Here is a 19,685-nt window from a genome sequence, read left to right as displayed (position 1 = left end):
TTTTTTGTAGTTTTAGTAGAGACGGGGTTTCACCATGTTGACCAGGATGGTCTCAATCTCTTGACCTCGTGCAGATCAGGGGTTTTTAACCCCTTTTTGGATTTTGGACCATTTTGGAAAGTGGTGGAAACCCACGCACTCTCTTCACAGAGAGAGGCACATATCACAGGCCATTGTGCCCTTTTGGGACATGGATAACAAGAAGCCTGTCTAGAGCCTAGCCCACAGTCTTCAGGTTTAGAACCCAAAGACTTGCTGATCTCTGATGTCCCTCTCAGCTCAGAAAACCCACATTCTAGAAAGTTTTCTGTCAAGGACCCTAGGTATGGAAATGGGTAAAAGGGAGTCTCTTGCACTTAAGTTGGAGGAAACTACTGTCCAGCCCAGTAAGTTTCACTGTCAGGCATTTTTACTTATTGTTTTACCATTTATTATTTTCCAGGATTGAGTTCAACTTTGTGGTACCATGTACTTTCCTGTCATCTTAATCTTTTAAAATGTTGCACTGCCTTTGATTGAAACAATTGAACTCTTCCAGGCCTGGGCTTCAAGTGGCTTTGATCTTCACCTCACAGGAAGGGGGATCACCTTTCTGGTAATTCCCAGCAGATATTAGCCTCTGGCTGCTGACCCTCAGCCTCCTCTCCAAGCCCTTTAACAGCTTGGAACAAGAGGCAGCAAACTCGTTGGGCTGGTGTTTATGTGAACAGATGGGTGCTTGGGAGTTGGAAGATGCAGGGGAATCCCTTCTGATGCCTCTACAAGTGCTCTCCCAGCACTCTGGGTTTGTTGCCCAGGTTGGAGTGCAATGGAGCGATCTCAGCTTATTGCAACCTCTGCCTCCCGAGTTCAAGCAATTCTCCTGCCTCAGCCTCTTAAGTAGCTGGGATTACAGGCATGCGCCACCACGCCCAGCTAATTTTGTATTTTTAGTGGAGACGGGTTTCTCCATATTGGCCACCTCAGGTGATCTGCCTGGCTCGGCCTCCCAAAGTGCTGTGATTACAGGTGTGAACTACTGTGCCCGGCCAACATCAGTTTTTTGTTTCTGCAATCTCCTCTCTTCCTCTGGCCATCAGAATGTTTCTGGAAAATGTGAGATGAGGGATAAAGGAATTAGCGCCTAAATATTTTACAAAATGTTAGGATGATTTTGCTGTGTGGGAGAGTGGCCTGAATGTGGGGCATCTTTGAATAACTGACCTTTAACTTTTCTTAGGCCCTTCTGGTTTTATCCCAGTTACTGATGCTGTTCTTATCTCCTACCTATTCTGGAACTCATCTCTGAACATTTAATACATTTGGCCAAGCAACAGCAATGCTGTGATTCTTCTAAAAAGTACAAGCTTTTGCCAGTACTTCTTTCAAATTCTGAATTTTATGAGGAGGTTGTTCCACTGTGCAAAGGAACTGCTGACTTTAAGAAATGTCATTCCAGCTCAAGATTTCAAATGAAGTTGAGACTGTGTGAAGTCAGGTTTTCCCATATCATCCGCAGAGATAAAAAGCCTCTCAGTTTTAGACTGAGCACAGCATTGTTGAACATCCATTACTTACTGTTTAAGTAGCCAATGATCTCTGAAACAAGCTTGGCTGTAAAGTTGCCAGAATGATGTACCGGTTTGTTTCAAGCCTCTGTAAACTGTCTTTCCCGGTGTCATTTTTATCTCCATTGCTTTTGTCACATCTTTTTGCTCATTTCCCCAGAGTGGAAAAATGTTGCATTCCCCAGAATGACAATTTTCATTGCTGCCCACTCAATTCAGTTTTTCGTAAATGCCAAAGAAATAAACTAGCTGGGTTCTTCTCCATTCTCACACATCTTCATTAGCACACACAAGAAGTTTTTTTTTACAGGAAATTCTCAGGTTGACCAGTTATGATGCCTGTTGGAGCGTGGATAGCCTTGGTTCTATTAACGTTTTTAGAGATAAGTTGTGTTGGCTGGGCTCGGTGGCTCACAGCTGTAATCCTAGCTAGCACTTTGGGAGGGCAAGGCAGGTGGATCACCAGGTCAGGAGATTGAGACCATCCTGGCCAACAAGGTGAAACCCTGCCTCTACTAAAAACACGAAAATTAGCCAGGCATGGTGGCAAGCGCCTGTATTGAGACCATCCTGGCCAACAAGGTGAAACCCTGCCTCTACTAAAAACACGAAAATTAGCCAGGCATGGTGGCAAGCGCCTGTATTGAGACCATCCTGGCCAACAAGGTGAAACCCTGCCTCTACTAAAAACACGAAAATTAGCCAGGCATGGTGGCAAGCGCCTGTAATCCCAGTTAGGAGGCTAAGGCAGGAGAATCGCTTGAACCCGGGAGGCGGAGGTTTCAGTGAGCTGAGATCGTGCCGCTGCACTCCAGCCTGGGCAACGCAGCGAGACTCCATCCAAAAAGAAAAAAGTAGTGTTATTACTTTCTTGGTCATGCATAATTACATCGGAGATCTAATTATTGAGCGTTAACAACGCTTTGTAATTGGAATTTTATGGCATGCTAAACATTTTTCTGAAGTGCTTGTACTATTAATGCTTATACTGTTAAGTTTTGTAGTCACCTTTTTTTCCTACTGTAAAGGTAAACGGAATTCAGCTTAAGATTGAATCATCAAACATTTTCAGTGGTCTAAACAAATAGTATTTAGAGTCCGACCCTCTCAGTGTTTGAGATCTAGGAAAACACGAGCCTTGGGTGGATGGGTTTCTGGCAGAACTGATGCCTTCTGCAGGCTGTCCGTGGAGTTCCAAACAGTGTCACCCAGAGAACTTAAGATTTTTTTTTTTTAAATTGGCCCTTGAACAAAATTAAATAATTGTTGTTACTCTTGTGGGTGAGGAGGACGGGGTAAGGAAGACAGGATTTGGGAGTCTGCTGACTTACAAGTTTAGCCCTACAAAAAGTAATGCCCATTTTACAAACAAGGAAACCCACACTTAAACACATCCATTCTCCCAAGCCCGGAGCTGGCAGCCAGCAGCGCTGAGATTCTTTCCGTAAACCGCAGCAGCAGCAGCGCCTCGTCTTTCCCGCTTCTGGGGGCGCAAGCCTGGCTTGAGTGACAGCATTCGAGCCTGGCTGTTATCTGGGCCGCAGGGCCGCAGGCGTGGCGAAACCCGCCGGGGCGACCACCTCCCCGTCACGTGACCGGCGGCGCTGCAGAGCATGCCGGGAGGCGACGCCCCCTCCCCGGCCGCCGGCTTCCGCGCGTGGGCGGCGGGCTGGAGGCACGCTGGAGGAGGTGGGGGCTGGGCTGGGACAAGGGGAGAAACTGCGGCGAGGAAAAGCCCCCTGTAGAGCAGGCGCTGCTCCACCGCCCTGCCCGAAATCCCCGCGCGGCGCCCCAGCCTCGGCCGGCGAGTGTCGGGCTGTGGGAACTGGGCCTGAGCTGAGGGCGGAGGGACTGCAGCGCCGTCGGTTCACTGTAAACAAGTCCGGCGAGAAATGGAGGCAGGCCTGGGCCCCCGTTGCCCTGGTGCAGGCCCTCACACCCAGGGTGCTGGCACTCGGTGTTTCTCCTGCATAGGGGATAGGACTGTGTGTGCAATCGGATTTTTCTGGTAATATCATGCACTTTTTTTTTCCTTCACCCACTCAAACGTTCCCCATTTTTCCTTATAATCACTTTCTCTTGCTTCAGCATACACAGCCCTTGGCAGGCGAAGTAGAACCTCGAGTTCTTGTCAGGGCTCAGTGTTTAAGCTGCTGAAACGCAGGGCATATTTGGTTTAGATATTTTACTGTTATGAAAATAAACCACCTCCTGCAGTTACACCAGCTTAGATTTTTCCTCGATAGAGTTAGTGTGGATTATCTATTGGAGGAAAAAATGTTTAATTAGAAAGGAATAAAATTCTAACTCTTAGCTCCTTGAGGTTGGAGGGAGCTTAGGCAAGTTAAAGGTAAGCACAAAAAATGCCGGGGCCCAAGAAGCCGCTCTCGGAATGCAGTATCTGTTTGCTGCTGCTTTCGCACACTGCCGCAGGTTTCCCAGTTCGGACTCCACTCGGGTCCTGGGCAGACAAAACGGAAAAGCACCCTCCCACTGGGGCTTCATTACCATCTGCCCAGTAAAGAGACTACTAGTAGTTGTATTTCGTGCATTTCTTGGAGCTGAGTGATTGGATTAATTGAGATGATTGGATTAAATCTCATTGTGCGAGCGTGGTCAACTTTGGTCATCTCTCTCTAGGCCTAGTGCCAGTTGTTGCCTGGCTTTGTGACCAGTTAGCCACAGTGAGGCCATCAGAAGCGTATAGGCAGCCCTGCAGAAGGGAATCCTTTTTCCGTACCTCACCATGATGAAATAGGGGTAACCATCAAGCTGAACTTTCTCATGGGGGAATCATTTCCATGCTCAACGTAGAACTAGTGGATTGTTCTTGTCCCTTTCTCTTCCCTGGCATTTTCTCTGGTCTTAGCCAAACATTTCCTGCCTTTTCTGATCCCCTCTTTGTATGTGCATGGGACTTAGGGGAGGAAGGAGGAGGAAGGAGTTTTCTGTTCTGTGAGCCCTGGGTGAGCAGGAAATGGCTATTCAGGTACCGATTATACTGTAGAATTAGGGAATGCTGATGCTGATGAGGAGTTAGTTAGAAAGATTCAGTCATCATGACATCTGCAGTCACAACTGGGCGGTTAGTGAGTGCCCTTAAAGTGTGTGTGCTCTTTTCAGGTGCAGTCAGCCCCAGAATTCGGGAAGACTGTCCCACCCCTCCTACTCCCTGTGGTGCTTACCGTTACTCTGTGCGTCTCCATGGATCTGTGGAATTTAAGAGATTAAGTCCTTGGAGAAAATGGGTAAATCCAAGTTTTTAAGTAGGACTGTTGTTAGCAAGATGTTAGCACACTTAGAACTTGCAAGAATTCTGTTGGGGTGTCACTTTCTATTCTGATGAAATGATACTTCTTCCAAAAGCAGGAGTTCTGGGCTTATATAGCAGGGAGCCTCACTGCGGCTCACGCAGATCCTTTGCCGGCTTCTGGTCATAGTGCCAAAAGCATTCGAAGTTCCTGGAGGTGTGTTAGCATGAAGAATCAGTGTCATCGGGTAGCTGGGACATTGTGAGAAGTCGTGTCGGTATCTATAGAAACAGTTGCAGACTGACTGCTTGCTGGTTTCTCATTGAAGGCACCATGTGCTCCATGTAGTGCTCTATGTAATCTAACATCCAGAGTCAACGCAAAAGCTTCGAATAATGACAAACCCAGATCCAGAAAAAGACACAGACCTTGACTAGGCGGTGAATTTCTTCTGAGCTTCCCAGCATCTCATTTTGTATTCCCTTCCTCTCTTGCTTCAATTTTGTTTGGGCCCCCAGTCCCTTCTCATTCTGATAAGGGTAGAGGGGCTCAGAAGGTGGTGCTCCAGGCAGGCAGTGTAGCCTATGGGAAGAAGAAGCAGGCTGTGGAGTCAGAGGCTGAATTTCAATCCTAGCCTGGCCAATCACGAATATCATTTTAGGCAACATTGTTATTTTCTGTGAAGACACCTTGAGCATTGGGTTTATGTGGGAACTCAATGATGTGGGTGAAGTGCCTTGCATATATGGTAAACTGTATTAATAGCTATGATGGTTAATACTCAGTGTCAACTTGATCGGATTGAAAATTGCAAAGTATTGATCCTGGGTGTGTCTGTGAGAGTGTTGCCAAAGGAGATTAACATTTGAGTCAGTGGGCTGGGAAAGGCAAACCCATCCTTAATCTGGATGGGCACCATCTAAGCAGCTGCCAGCAGGATTAGAAAATAAAGCAGGTAGAAAAACATGAATAGACTGGCCTAGCCTCCCAGCCTACACATCTTTCTCCCATGCTGGATGCTTCCTGCCCTTGAACATCAGACTCCAAGTTCTTCAGTTTGGGGACTTGGACCAGCTCTCCTTGCTCCTCAGCTTGCAGACAACCTATTGTGGGACCTTGTGATTATGTGAGTTAATGCTTAATAAACTCCCCTTTATATACATATATATGTATATATCTTATTAGTTCTGTCCCTCTAGAGAACCCCAACTAATACAATAGCTTAGTGTTTTTCTTTCTTTTTTTTTTAAATTAATGAAGCTCTGCTGTACTGGACGCTATGGAGAATATACCAGAAAGGACTATTCTCAAAAAACTGACAGTAAAGATGATACTGACTAATGTTCATTGAATGGTTAATATGCTCCAGGCATTGTTCTAAGTGCTTTGAATATTTTGGTTTATTTAATCCTCCTAATAACCCTGTGAGTTAAGTGCTATTAATATATCTATTTTGCAGGTGAGAAAACAGACCCAGGGGTGTTAAATGACTTCTCAGTTATCTGAGAAAATTCTACTATGTGAACACAGTATGTGCACCTGCCTGGCTGCACGGTCTGGGCTCTTAACTGCTGTAGTTTACACTGCTATAGTATAGGCTAATGCACTGGGGAAATCTGACAGTGTCATCAGCAGCTGCTTGGCGTGCAGAGACCCCCAGAGATCATCCTCCAGGTATGCATCTGGAGCAGTCTCTGTCCTGCCCATGCACCTTTCCTTTCTCTATAGCATTGCTGCTGTGACCAGGAGGCATTGCCTTCAGCTTTCCTACAGAGCAGATGGCCGACTGAGTTCTTTCCTTCTGGTGGATACTTTTCCCAGTTGGCCTGATAGGACCTTATTATCAGCATATTAGAAAACCAGGACTGCTTCCTTACGAGAGGTAGTCGGGGTGAGAGGAGGCCAGAGGGCCATGGAGAGTTCAGAGAACCCGGGAAAACTTAAGGCATTATTCCTTGCCTGTCAGCACTTCGCTGTGTCCTTCCCAGCGGTTGTTAGAGTTTCCTGATGAGAATGGCTTTTTAGCTCTTTCCTGCACTGCTTAGCTCAGCCCTCTTAATTTTAAGCAAATAGGTGCTGCAGGTTGGAGAGGGTAGCAGAGCTGACTCTACCTGGAGACCATCAGCAGATCTGTGAGTATGCAGTCAGCAGGACGGGTTGAGAGGCCAGATCCAGAGCCGAGCTCTAGCCCAGTGGCCTGGAGCAGGGAGGGCTGCTTCATCTGGGATGCTGCTTTCCATAACCTACTGCAGATCGTACCTGTCTTCTTCCTAGTGTGACTTCTGCTAATAGCTACCAAATGTTGAGGTTGGCATCCTGAGGAGTCTTCCATTTTTCTCCAGCCGCTGATGACTTAGTAATGCCCCATTCATATATAAGTGAACAATACCTGTCACCCTGGCCTCTGTCTTTTCAGAGATGGTTTAGTTGGTTTAGTCTGGGGAGAGGCAAAATGAAATGTGAAGGCACACACTTTCCAGTCTTATGATTCTGAAAGGTTGGTCCTCCTCTAATTGGCTCAGTGCCTCCATACTCTGATTGAAGAGAGGTTCCTCATCACTCGAGCAGTCGGCATCCCTAGCCCTGCCCTTCTGGCCTCTAAGGTCAGCTCCGCTCAGTCCAAAAATGAGCTGTCGCAGCTGCTTTAGGGATCTTAAGGAATCTGTGACCTTTCTCATCTTTCACATGAACAGAAATTTCCTGAATATCCACTCTCTACCAGGCACTGGGCTAGGTGCTGTGGAAACAAAAGATAAACCAAACAGAGCTGCTGCCCTTAAGGCGCTGTCCAATTTGAGTGATTCCCCTTGGTCCCTTGACAGTTACACTGGTGACATTTAGGGGACAGAAAACAAGATTTGAGCCGGTTGGGCAGACGAATTCAAAGCTGCCCTTCAGCCTACAGTGTTCTTTTGCCTCGGGGGCAGTGTCCTTCCATCTGTCTGGAGAGCGCAGTGCATGGGACCCTGCCTCTGAGTCAAGTGGCTCCCAGTCTGTGGGCAGCCAGTTGTGGCTGTAACCAGAGCTGCCCCAAGAGGGTTTGGCTCCTCTTGGGGACCCCTTATCATCCAGACATGAGGGCACATCTGCCAGGGTAGGCCACATAACTGTGGCATTCCTAGGGCAGCCCTTATGTGGAGAGTTCTAGGTTGGTGCAGAGGACCCTGGAGAATTGTCTCTTTCACTCATGCCAGCTGGGGCAGGTCTCCAGTGTCTTCACCACTAATTACCTCCCCTCTCTAGCTCCCACAGTCGTGGTGAGGACTTCCGTGCTCATCAGAGTGCTTGGAACTGCATAAAGCCCAGTTCACCTGTCAGGTATATTTGATTTCAGCTTATTCCTCAGATGAAATGGCCACCCATTGTTTGCAGAGTTGGAGAATCATGCACAAAGAGATTGCCCCACCTGACCTCCGGACACCCATCTCTCCAGGGATGATGAGAAGGGGAACTAGGTGCCTTCCTTGCTGATGCCAGGGCTGTTTCTGCATCACAGTGCTCTTTTGTCTAAAAGGGGGAAATTCTATTTCTCATGTGTGCAGCACTGTGTTTTTGTGATCTTTTCAGATTTGCTTATTGGTGCAGAAAGGGGAAAGAGCCTAAAGTTTCTTAAATCTTTGCCAGACACTATACTGTGCCTCTAAATACATCATACCTTAATCACTCCTCACAGTAACTGTTATTACCTTCATCTTTCAGACAGGGAACAGATTCAGAAAGGTTCACCAAGTTGCAACAGGCACTTCGCCTGAATCAGTGGATTTCTTCCTGGACCTACCAACATTTAGTTAACGCTTGCCCAGGTCTCTGCTTTGGCGAACTATATTCTGTCGCTCTCAGATAAGAACACCTGCAAATTAACATGACCCTGTTTGTTTGGTGGTTGCTGGTATGATTTGTTCCCGAGAGGCTTGGATGAATTAACTTTGTGGTTGTGACCTCTTTTTAATTAGTGATACTGTACCTGTCCTTCCTGTAGGAAGCTGACAACATTGAGCATGATCCGTGCCCTGGGTTTTTTCCTGGGAATGGGGACAGGTTGTGCTAACCCTCCTGCCCCCTAATTGGGTGCTGCAGAGGACACTGGGGCCTCAGGGGAAGGCATGGGCTACATTACCTCTGCAGTGTCTCAGCTCTGAGATTCTCAGACCTTAGTAAGTGTAACAAGATACTTAGGAAATATTCGGAGCCCTAACCAGATGTAAAGATATTGTGTGTGTGTGTGTGTGTGTGTGTGTGTTTGTGTGTGTGTGTATTTCTTCATTGCTAGTGCTACCTATGAGTTCTATGGAGAAAGCCAGCCATCTTGGTGGCTGCTTGGCCTTTGATGGGACCGGGAGAAATAGCAGCAGCTAATAATGCTCCAAGCTAGTAAGTAATGCTCCAACTAGAAATGGTGTTCTCAGGAAACAGTAGAAAATACAGGGGCCGGGCCTGTCCCGTTTCCTCTCTAAGCTTTGGCCTTGTCAGAGGTAGAGGCTGGTGTCCAAGATAGTAAAATAGGTTGCTATCTACCTGCCAGGGATGTACATTATAACTAAAACTAGCTACCAGGGAACATCTTTTATGTGCCAAACATCTGTGTCGAGAGAAATAAACACACACACGTATATCTGTATGTGTGTATATATATGTATATATATCTAAAAGTAAGTCTCAATCCCATACCAAAGCTATGAGATAGATATTATTATCCCCATTTCACAGATATGAAAACAAAGGCTTAGCAAGTTTAAGTAATTAGTTCATATTCACCTAGCTAGTGACTGGTAGAGCTAGGGTTTTAATCCATAGTGAATTCCAGAGATTCCCAGGTAGGAGCATTAATGGTTGGGTAATGGGCCAAGGAGGGTGCCCCGGGCAAGGAGCAGGAAGGAGCTGAATAGAAGAAAAAGCATGAAAGTGAATATTGGAGGGCTGGGAGTAGTTAGTCTTTTCCCTCTGCTCTGCCTTTTTCTTCCCCTCTTCCCTTTGCTGACCCTGCATCCATTTCCCCTCTGCCCTCCCCTGTTCCCTCTCTTTTCCGTCATCCTACTGTCTTGCCTCCTGGGTTTGAGGGGCTCGCAGTGGCATTGTGGGTCCTGCCATAATTTCTCCACTTCCCTTCTCTTCTTTCCCGTGTCCCCTTTCTCCCGTCCTTCCCGTCTTCCCTCTTGCCATTGTCTTCCAATTCTGCACACCATCTCTTGCTGCTGCTGCCAGAGGACAGAGTGAGGATGGGGCAGAGCCACATTCTGTAGGGAATATGGGAGGCCCCACAGGTAGTGTCAGGTCTGCTGCAGGCATGAAAAGAGAGAGAGGATGGCGGGAGCAATGCTCAGGCAGCTGGCGTGGGTGGAAGTGTGGGAGATGCCTGGAGAGCTTGCTCTGTCAGTGCAGCCAAGACTGTGTTGGCATCTGTGGAGTCATGCAGGACTGCTGCTCTCTGGGCAGAAGGTTAACCAAGGCCCTTCCCCAACCTTCCGTACATTAACTGCCATGAAATGCCGTGAGTGCCAACCTCACTTTGCGCAACTGATTAATTTAAAACCAAAATATGGACCTTCATAGTCTTTTATTGTTGATTTTGGCCTAGCATGTGAATCAAGATAATTTTGACTCTTGATTTCTGTAATTTATCCTGTTCACTGTCCCTCCAAGCTTTTATTTGTTTGTTTGTTTGTTTATTTATTGAGATAGTCTTCCTCTGTTGCCCAGGTTGGAGTGCAGTGGCACAATCTCAGCTCACTGCAACTTTCTCCTCCTGGGTTCAAGTGATTCTCCTGCCTCAGCCTCCCAAGTGGCTGGGACTACAGGCATGCATGATGGTGCCTGGCTAATTTTTGTATTTTTTTGGTGGAGATGGGGTTTCACCATGTTGCCCAGACTTGTCTCTAACTCCTGACCCCAAGTGATCCGTTCACCTTGGCCTCCCAGAGTGCTGGGATTATAGGCGTGAGCCACCGTGCCTGGCCCCTCCCAGATTTTTGAAAGAGCTGGAAGAATGAGGAGACCCTAAATTCAGATACTACCCTGGTAGCTTTTTAATTAGGGACCTTGATCAGCCAGATCAAGGTTTGATTTACCCAGTGGTTTTCAACCAGGAGTGATTTTGGCCATTAGGGGATGTTTGGTAATACCTGGAAATATTTTTGGTTGTCACAACTGTAAGGGTGGTGCTCCTGGCACATAGTGGGCAGAGTCTAGGGATGCTGTTGATACCCTTTAGTGCACAGGACAGCAGAGAATTACCTAGTCCAAAATGTTCATATTGCTGAGGTTGAGAAACACTGATGGCTGAGCCTGAGTTTCTTTATGTAAAATGAATATAATAATACCTGGCTCCCTGACTTGCAGGCTCAAATGAGTTAAGATGTGTAAAAGTACATGATAAGACTTTGAAGTGCTCTGTGGGTGCCCAGTTCATCAGCTGATCAGTTATTATTGAAGACATACCATACCAACTGGTAGTGTTACTATCACAAATTAAAGAAGTCATAGATATAAAGGTTGACTAGGATCAGACTCAGGAAAGAACCTCCTAGGGTCCTAATAAAGCAATTTCCAGTGGTCTGATCAGTGGCCTCTAGGGGTATAGTTTTTCAAACAGCTTCAAAACTGTTCAACCATACTTTGACACAGATTTTATTTTCCTGTCTTTCCATGCACCTTGATGAAATCTGAATACCTTCTTTATGGCATTCTTCCTGATTTTGTAGCCTGCATCAAAAGAAGAAATGAGATTGGTTTGTTGAGACTTTTTCTTAGTGAACCTATATAGATTTTTAGTAATTTCCACTTTTCCCTATAAATGCTAACAAATCACTTGTTCTGTAATCCAGCTCTGTGTTAGCCAGTCTGAAGCTTCCAGAATCTAATTTGGCAAAATCTTGGGCAAACAGTTACCCATCTTTAGTCCTCTGACACCTCTTAAAGGTTATTAGCAATGGTTCTGTGAACACAGAGTTGAGTTCTTTCAGAGCTGTCCTTGAAGACAAGGTGTGCTGTGAGAACCCATTATGGGTGGGGCTGCATGGATCATTTGAATCCTCTTTTAAAAGCATTGATTTGGAGCTTTTTGAGTAAACTTGAGTTATCCAGGTAAGGGGAATAAATCTACCTTCTCTCTGACCCATGGTTTCAGCACAGGCCTTTAATTAAAAAATGTGGGACTGGCTCCTATGACGCAGTTTTAAAACTACAGATTGTGATCTTCAAATGGGAATCAATTTAGATGGTTACAACCAATATGTTTTAATGAAACAATATGATAGAGCAGAATAGAAAATATCAGAATTCATTGCACAAAGCAGTGGTAAGTACTGTTGTGTGAAACTTTTGCTTTCAATTGTATGTGTCTGTGTATATGATGAATATACTGAGCACACCCTAAATTAGATTGCTTACAATAAAACTTGTTGGTGGAGGACAGGCAGTGATCTCTGCAGACCCAACAGGAAGTGGTTCTAAAGTCTAGAAATTAAATTCTAAAGCAATGACTCCAAGACATGGGTTTTCCTAATATCTGTGTGCAAAGAGCTGGCCAGCATTGCTCGACAGCAGTCAGTTTAGACCAGCCAGGGAAAGGAAGGGGATGGTGGAGGGTCTGACTGCTTCCAGAAGCCTGAATAAATCTCAGCTCAGTGTCTTGTGTATTCTGCTCCTGGGCTTTTCACTGTCACCATTCCCAAAAGAAACTGCAGGCCTGCTCCTGAGAAAGCAGAGATGGGTGCTGTCTGCTCACTGCAGTTGACTAGAAGTGGCTCTTGTAATGTGCTACCTTCAAGGGCTTCTGAATCACCCTGGAGGACACCAGCACCCAAGCCAGCACTCACATGCCTGCCTTGCTCCCTCATCAGCCAAACTTACTACCATCACACTTAAAACAAGTCATCAGGGATTTCAGTTTGAGGCAAGAGTTCCCAGGCCCAGGAAAAAGCTGAAAGCTGTGGACTTAGGAGCCAGATGTCGAGATTTTGTTGTCTGCTGTTGACTCTTGTCAGGAAAGGAGAAAAAGGAGAAATGAGATTATATTCACGATTGCATGGGGAGTTTTTTTACCCTTTTTTTTAAGAAGTTAATATGTTCTTCAAACCTGAGTATTTATATTTGCGGCACTAATGATTCTACATTTGAAGAATAAATCCCCTGAGTGACATGCTACCTTCAGCTCTCATTCTTGGGACTAAGCTGAGTGGTGATTTGGGGGTAGCTTTCCCTTGTAGTGGCCAGTTCAGAAATAGCAGCACACTTATTACACAGACAGCCAGGCTCTCTAGAGGAAGACAGAGGCTTTGGAGCCCAAGTTCAGCCTCAGCTGTTCTGTGGCAGTGTAGGGTGAGAATTGGACCTGGTGGTTTTTGTTCAGAAGTCCAGGGCTGCTGAAAGGGATTGCTTTCTTTAGAAGCTTACCCTCTTAAAAATAATTTCCACTTTCCTATCTATTTAAAGAGGCTTTTGAACTTGTGTTTATGGAATCTCTTCCCGCCATTTCATGTGACTTGGGACATCGCAGCTGGGATGATGTTCTTTTTACCCAAATGGAAAGTTGGATTGGGCTAGGGCCTATGGAAAAGCTAGAGAAGTTTAGAAGCCAGGCAAGCAGGATTATAAAAAACAAAAACCGAGGTGGGGGGGAACCCCACATCATTCTAAGAGGCAGCCTAGTGTAATGGAAAGAGTGATAACTTTGGAGTCAGGTGGCGACTCCGAGTTGAATCCTAGCTCTGCTCCTCAGACATGCTACTGAATTTCTTCCATTTCCTCATGTATAAAATTTGAAAGTTAGGGGGTTTCTAAGGATCCAGGAAAAATAAATATATGGCACCTTGCATGTAGTAGGCCCTTGACAAATACTGATTCCCTCCCAGGCATTTTATATTTGCTTTTCTGGGGGTCTTAACTTTTCTTCACTGGCCCTTGGTAGGCACTCATTTGGAGTCTAGCAGGTACCTGGGAGCCCAGAGGAAAAAGAGTGCTACGGACTCCAGGTGGGCCCTGGGTGACCACTGAATCCACCTTCATGATTAGGGCCCAGGCAATACAGAGCTGCTTCCAGAGCTCTGGGGGATTTGCTATTAGCTTGGGGTAGTTTAAAATTGAACCCATCACAATGGCATGATAGGAAGACATAAACAGAGCATGTGGGAGCAGAGCACAGCTGCTGAGGTGGCATGATGGTCTGCTTGGCATTATAGCATCGTTATTTATTAGGGAAAGTTGAAATTGATCAGAGCACGAAGTTTTCCTAAATACCTCATTCTTAGGACTAGCAGTTTCTTTTCATTGTTCTTCCATAAAAATTTTTTGCTCTGTTCTACATGGGGCCAAATGCACTAGCCAAAATACTGCTTTGCAAATTTCAGGGGAGGGGATGCGTCTGCTCATTCTGGGTTCTCCCCTTCCTGCTGTCGATTCAGGCCCGGGCTAAGGTGTTCTGAGCTGCATTTGGGGAATTTTCTGGGGCTGATTTTAGAAGGCCTGCTTACTGTGCGTGCAGAGTCCCCCCAGCCAGGCCCCACCCCAGCATGGCTCCTGCCTCTGTCATCTGAAGCCTCATGACCTGAGGCTGGGAAGAGGATAGAAGACACTGGTCATATGCATGTGCCCAGAGTTTGTTTGAGGAAGAGATTGTATATCCATATCTCCAAAGAGAAAAAACAAGTTTGTTTTTTTAAAATGTGGCAAAGTGTACATAACATAAAATTCACCATTTTAACCATTTTAAGTGTACAATTAGTTCAGTGGCATTATGTCCATTCACACTGTCACGTAGCCATCTTCAGAACTTTTTCATTTTCTCAAACTGAAACTCTGCCCATTAAAAAATAACTCCCCTCTCCCCTCTCTCCTTAGCCCTGCCACCACCAATCTACTTTTCTGTCCTTGTGAATTTGCCTATTCTCGGTACTTCAGATAAGTGGAGTCACACAACATTGGTCCTTTTGTATCTGGCTTATTTCATGTAGCATAATGTGTTCAAGGGTCACCCCTGTTGCAGTGTGTGTCAGAATTTCCTTCCCTTTTAAGGCTGAATATTAGTCCATTGTATGTCTCTATCACATTTTGTTCATCCAGTCATCTGCCAGTGGCACTTGGGTCACTTCCACCTTGTGGCTATTGCAGGAAACTAGTTTTGACGTGTTGACATGCAGGCCTGAGTTCTCTGACTGCTTGTGAGGTAGGTGGACACATTGAATCTACGGTCCTCTGTGTGAGTGAAGTGTGTGTGACTGTGTCTGAGTGTCTGTCCTCTCAGTTGACGTAAATAGTAGGGTTATGAAAAGTCCTGTTTTATATCTGAAGAAACTCTCCCTGCCCACTGGCTTGTTAGAGCCTCTTGATGAAAAGGTAAACAGGAGGTGAGTACTTGACGTAGGAGGAGTGAGCTCTCCTGCCCCAGCCTCCTGCCCCGGCGAGTGTGTTTACTGCAGAGTGCTATGGGGATGAGAGGACCAGTTTGGGAGCCTTACAGCCCCAGACCAGGACCAGTCTCAGAATTTTTTGGCTGTGTGACTTTGGCTAAGTCACTTTAACCTTTCTCAGCCTGGTTGTCTACATCAATGAGGATTTTGGGGTCCATATAAAATGTAACATGTCAAAAGCTCTTGCCAGGGGCCTGGCTTATGGTATGTGTTCAAAACACCTTTTTTTTTTTGCCTTAAATGAACGCTTATACACTTGGTGGGAGTGCAAACTAGTTCAACCATTATAGAAGACAATGTGGTGATTCCTCAGAGACCTAAAGACAAAAATACCATACAATCCAGCAATCTCAGTACTGTGTATATACCCAGAAGAATAGGAATCATTGTGTTATAAAGACACACGCATGCATATGTCCACTGCAGCACCATTCCACAATGGCTAAGACATGGAATCAACCCAAATGCCCATCAATGGTAGACCCGATAAAGAAAATGTGGTATATATACACCATGGAATACTATGCAGCCATAAAAAAGAATAAGATCATGTCCTTTGCAGGCATATGGATGGAGCTGGAGGTCATTATCCTCAGCAAACCAACACAGGAACAGAGAATCAAATACTGCATGTTCTTAAAAGTGGGAGCTAAATTAGAGAACACATGGACACATAAAGGGGAACAATAGGTACTGATGCCTTTTGGAGGGTGGAGGGTGGGAGGAGGGAGAGGATCAGGAAAAATAACTAATGGGTACTAAGCTTAATACCTGTGTGATGAAATAATCTGTAAAACAAACCCCCATGACACAAGTTTACCTATGTAACCTGTACATGTACCTCTGAACTCAAAAGTGCACATGCGTGTGCACACACGTGTGTGCGCACACACAAATAAAATCTCCCACAAAGGAAAAAAAAAACACACAAAAACTATCTCCTCCTTTCTCCACCCAGATGGTGAGCATTTTGCCAGGGAGAGACCTTGCTGTATTTACCTCTAGGATTCTCCTTCCCTGGGCCTACCGCAGCACCTGGCCTGCAGTAGCAGTTGCTGGTTGGATGCTTATTAACTTTACCCTGGACAATCTCTGGGAAACAAAGGCTGTTCCACAACAGGACTTTCCAAAAATGTTCTGAGCAAACACAGCCCCAGTGGAATAAGCACAGAGCCTCCTAAGGGGGCTGGCTTTGAAGAGAGTATTATTTATTTGGATGGGTAAATTCTGGCCTGTTTGAAAAACAAAACCCTAATACTGCCCTCATTGCTTTTTTCGTCACTGCCCCTTTGTCTGTGGGTAGAGTGCTTTTGAGAGATTATTGGTTGGAACTTTAAAAATAGGCCAGTTGTCAGATGTCTTGGCACAAAAACATATCCCAGTGGCTTTCTTGAGCAGTTTTCATAAAGCTAAATGTCTCTCCTTGGAGAAGGCTGTGTTGATCATCATCTGCTGAATACCCTAAAGAGGTCAAAGAGCAAACTTGCTCCCAAGCTCATGGAAGTAGCCAGTGGAATCCAGATGTCAGTAAAGTGGGAAAGCACTTGTTTGCTGGGGGGAAAATGGAGGGGTTGGTAATGGGAGCAAAAAGAGTCCACATCACTTTTTCTGGACCCTCCCAACCCCCATCCCATCCCTACCCATCTGTCTTTGGCTTCATCAATGAGAGTCCTACCAGTGTCCTTGGGTAGTTTTGTGGGTCAGGCAGACAGAAGGGTACAGAGATTGTTGGTGGGATTCCAAATGCCAGGTGAAAGGGGAAGGAGAAAGTTCTAGCATAAAAGCTCTGCCTGGGACCCAGCAGGCTGCTCTGGCACAGCTGACTGTGGCAGCAGCTCTGTGGTCTGGGCAGCCCCTGAGCAGCCTGCTAATTGGGACTGGCTTCATTAGCATTTTGGGCAGTGGCCAGAGCAGCTAGGCTGCTGCCGTCAAGGGTTGCTTTGCAGATGGAGGACCTTCATTCCTCTCCTCTCCTCTTGGCCCTCATGACTATCTAATGCCAAAGTAGGGGTGACTCTTGGCTTGGGTGCTGTGTGTTCCTGAACAAATGAGACAATCCTGATGGTGGGGTGGTGGTCGTTACATTCTGAGTTTCCAGGAACAGCTCTGCAAAACAGTTCCCCAAGGGATATTGTCTAATTCGTCTTTGCATTTCCAGTGCCAGCATAGTACCTGTCACATATAGGGGGCTGCATTTTAAAAGGCCACGCTCTTTTCTGGAACCCTCAAGGGCTGCAGGGATGTCATGTATGATAATGTCACTATTTGCCATTTCATAGGGGCTTAATCATCGTTGAACCCTATCAGAAGTGTAAACCCTATCAGAAATACTAAGCCCATTTGTTTTTTCTTGCCAGAGGCTTAGGCCTGAGACTTGGTATGGCTTCTGCTTTGGGTGTATTTATCCTAAGGAAAACTTAGGGCAATGGGAGCTTTCTCCTGTTTCTTGTTAAAAATAGTTGTTACACAGACTCCCTTGGCTGGTCCTGGCAAAGACTCTTGAGGTGGTAGGAGCTGCTCTTTGCTCCTCCCCAGATGCCTGTGGGAGTTGGTAAGCTCCTGGAGGAAACTCGGAAGCAGTATCTTTCTACCTCCAACCCTGTGGTCTTGAGCAGAGAGCCACACACAAAAGGCCCCTTGACAATGAGGAGCAATGGTGATGCTGCCCACCTAGAGATCCTGCCCACAGCTGGTATCTGTGTGGCCCCCTCTGTGCCAGGCAAGGGCACGGGAGGGCAGGAGGGCACTGTGTCTCTAGATAAGTGCTCCCTACAGTGCTGGAACTGCTGGGGCTACAGTTTCATGGAACCCCTCAGTTCTGTCAGCCTCAAGTTGACAAGAGCAGAAGCAGATGTGGTTTCCGAGTTCACTCATGTTCCTTTACCGAGGGCAGCACCCTTAGTCTCAGTGGAGAAAGCTCTACCCAGGGACAGAGGGTAGAGGCTGTCCCTATGCTGGCCTCTGAGCTGGAGGCTGGAAACAAGGGGTCAGGGTGTGATGTGGAACCATGGCAGATGGCATAGAAGACTCCAAACCCTAGTGTCCCCCTTTGAGGCCCACTTTTGGTTATTTCATTGTGGACGGTGGGTGAGATTTTTGTTTTCATTTGAGGATGGAAGCCATAGACTCATAACTCCAAAGAGCTCTCTTATGAATAGTTTACGGTTCTATATCTCATGGTGGAAATATTTGGCAGCATTCTACACTATTTCTGCCTTCTCTTCTTGACCAGAGTTTATTTTGTTCCACTCTGATCTTATTTTGGCCCAAGTGTAAATGACGCTATAGAAAGATTCCTTTTTTAAATATTCCTTTTTGCTCACTGACTACAAATACACAGTACTAGAGACCCAAGGCAGAAAATGACTTGTGCCACATCAGTGAGGCAGGGCCATGGTCCCTGCCAGCACATGGTGATGTCACTCCCTGGAGGTTCCAGATTATAATTATCTCAGCCTGAGGGTTGAAGACCCAGGGGACTTTCGTTGTCACAGCACAGTCAAATCCTCTTGGCAGTAACTCACTTTCCCTGCGTGTTTTTCTCTACCTCTAGTTCTGCGCTATCCCCTCCCATTGCCAGATCAGCCAGCCACATGTGGCCCCCAGGACACGGTGCCAAGTGCACACTTGGCACCCCAGGACAACCCTGAGGAAAAAATGGACACACATGCAAACCCTTTGGGATGTCCTTTTTTGACACTGTACACAGCTACACGTGATCTTTCACGAAAGAATCCTAGATGGGAGACGTGGCAGGAGATCTCCTTTTAGTGCCAGATAAGTACGGAGTCCTCTGGTCTTTAATGAGTTTTATGTTGTGTTATGTCTGTGCTGGGGTGGAGGGCACGTTACACCGCAGGCTGGCACAGGTTTAGGGCCCCAGAGGACGCAGAGAGGCAGCGCAGGAGCTTTGGGTTTTTCCCACTGAGCTAAAGGGGGTTTGGGGCGTTTGATCCTTTTCAATTTCCCCCATTTCCCCAAAGGCCACGCTCTGGACTTGGCACTTACCAAGAAATGCTTCCGGCGACCCCAATCTAATCATGGTATCTCAGTGAACCCCAGGGAATTTTTCCACTTCCTTTTGAACCTGACTATTCCCTTTCAATCTATACTCAACATATCCATGTCCAGGAATGAAATTAGGTCCACTAGGTGACTAGGGAGTTGGAGACATTCTTCAGCCAGCCAGAGCCACACTGTTTATTCGAGGGCAGATGTTTCTGTGACTTGCCCCCTGCCCATCCACTCCTTTGGCCTCATTAGAGCAGACAAAACTGGTTTGGAAGCCTGCTGGCCTACATGGCTTTCCTTTGGGTTCTTCTGAAGTGCCTTGGTAAGCCCTTAAGGACAGGGAGCGGTGGGAGGTGGGGGCTTTATCTGCCATTCCCCTTTGTTTAGCACCTTGCCTTGTTAGCCTGAGTTGCTTTCTGCAATAATGTCTCAGGTTGGTATCTTCATCATCCCCCTCCTCTTCAGCCTCACTC

General features: G+C 46.4%; 1 protein-coding gene across 3 annotated transcripts in view; it reads left to right on the top strand.

Annotated features, from left to right (window-relative positions):
• The window catches only part of ITPKB (inositol-trisphosphate 3-kinase B), a 104,774-nt gene that overhangs the window by 32,629 nt on the left and 52,460 nt on the right, over positions 1 to 19,685 (top strand). The gene's annotated exons all lie outside the window — the stretch shown is intronic.

Source organism: Cebus imitator, unplaced genomic scaffold (assembly GCF_001604975.1).
Source record: "Cebus imitator isolate Cc_AM_T3 unplaced genomic scaffold, Cebus_imitator-1.0 Scaffold42, whole genome shotgun sequence".
Classification (NCBI taxonomy): domain Eukaryota; kingdom Metazoa; phylum Chordata; class Mammalia; order Primates; family Cebidae; genus Cebus; species Cebus imitator.
This window is presented reverse-complemented; position numbering and strand designations above follow the sequence as displayed.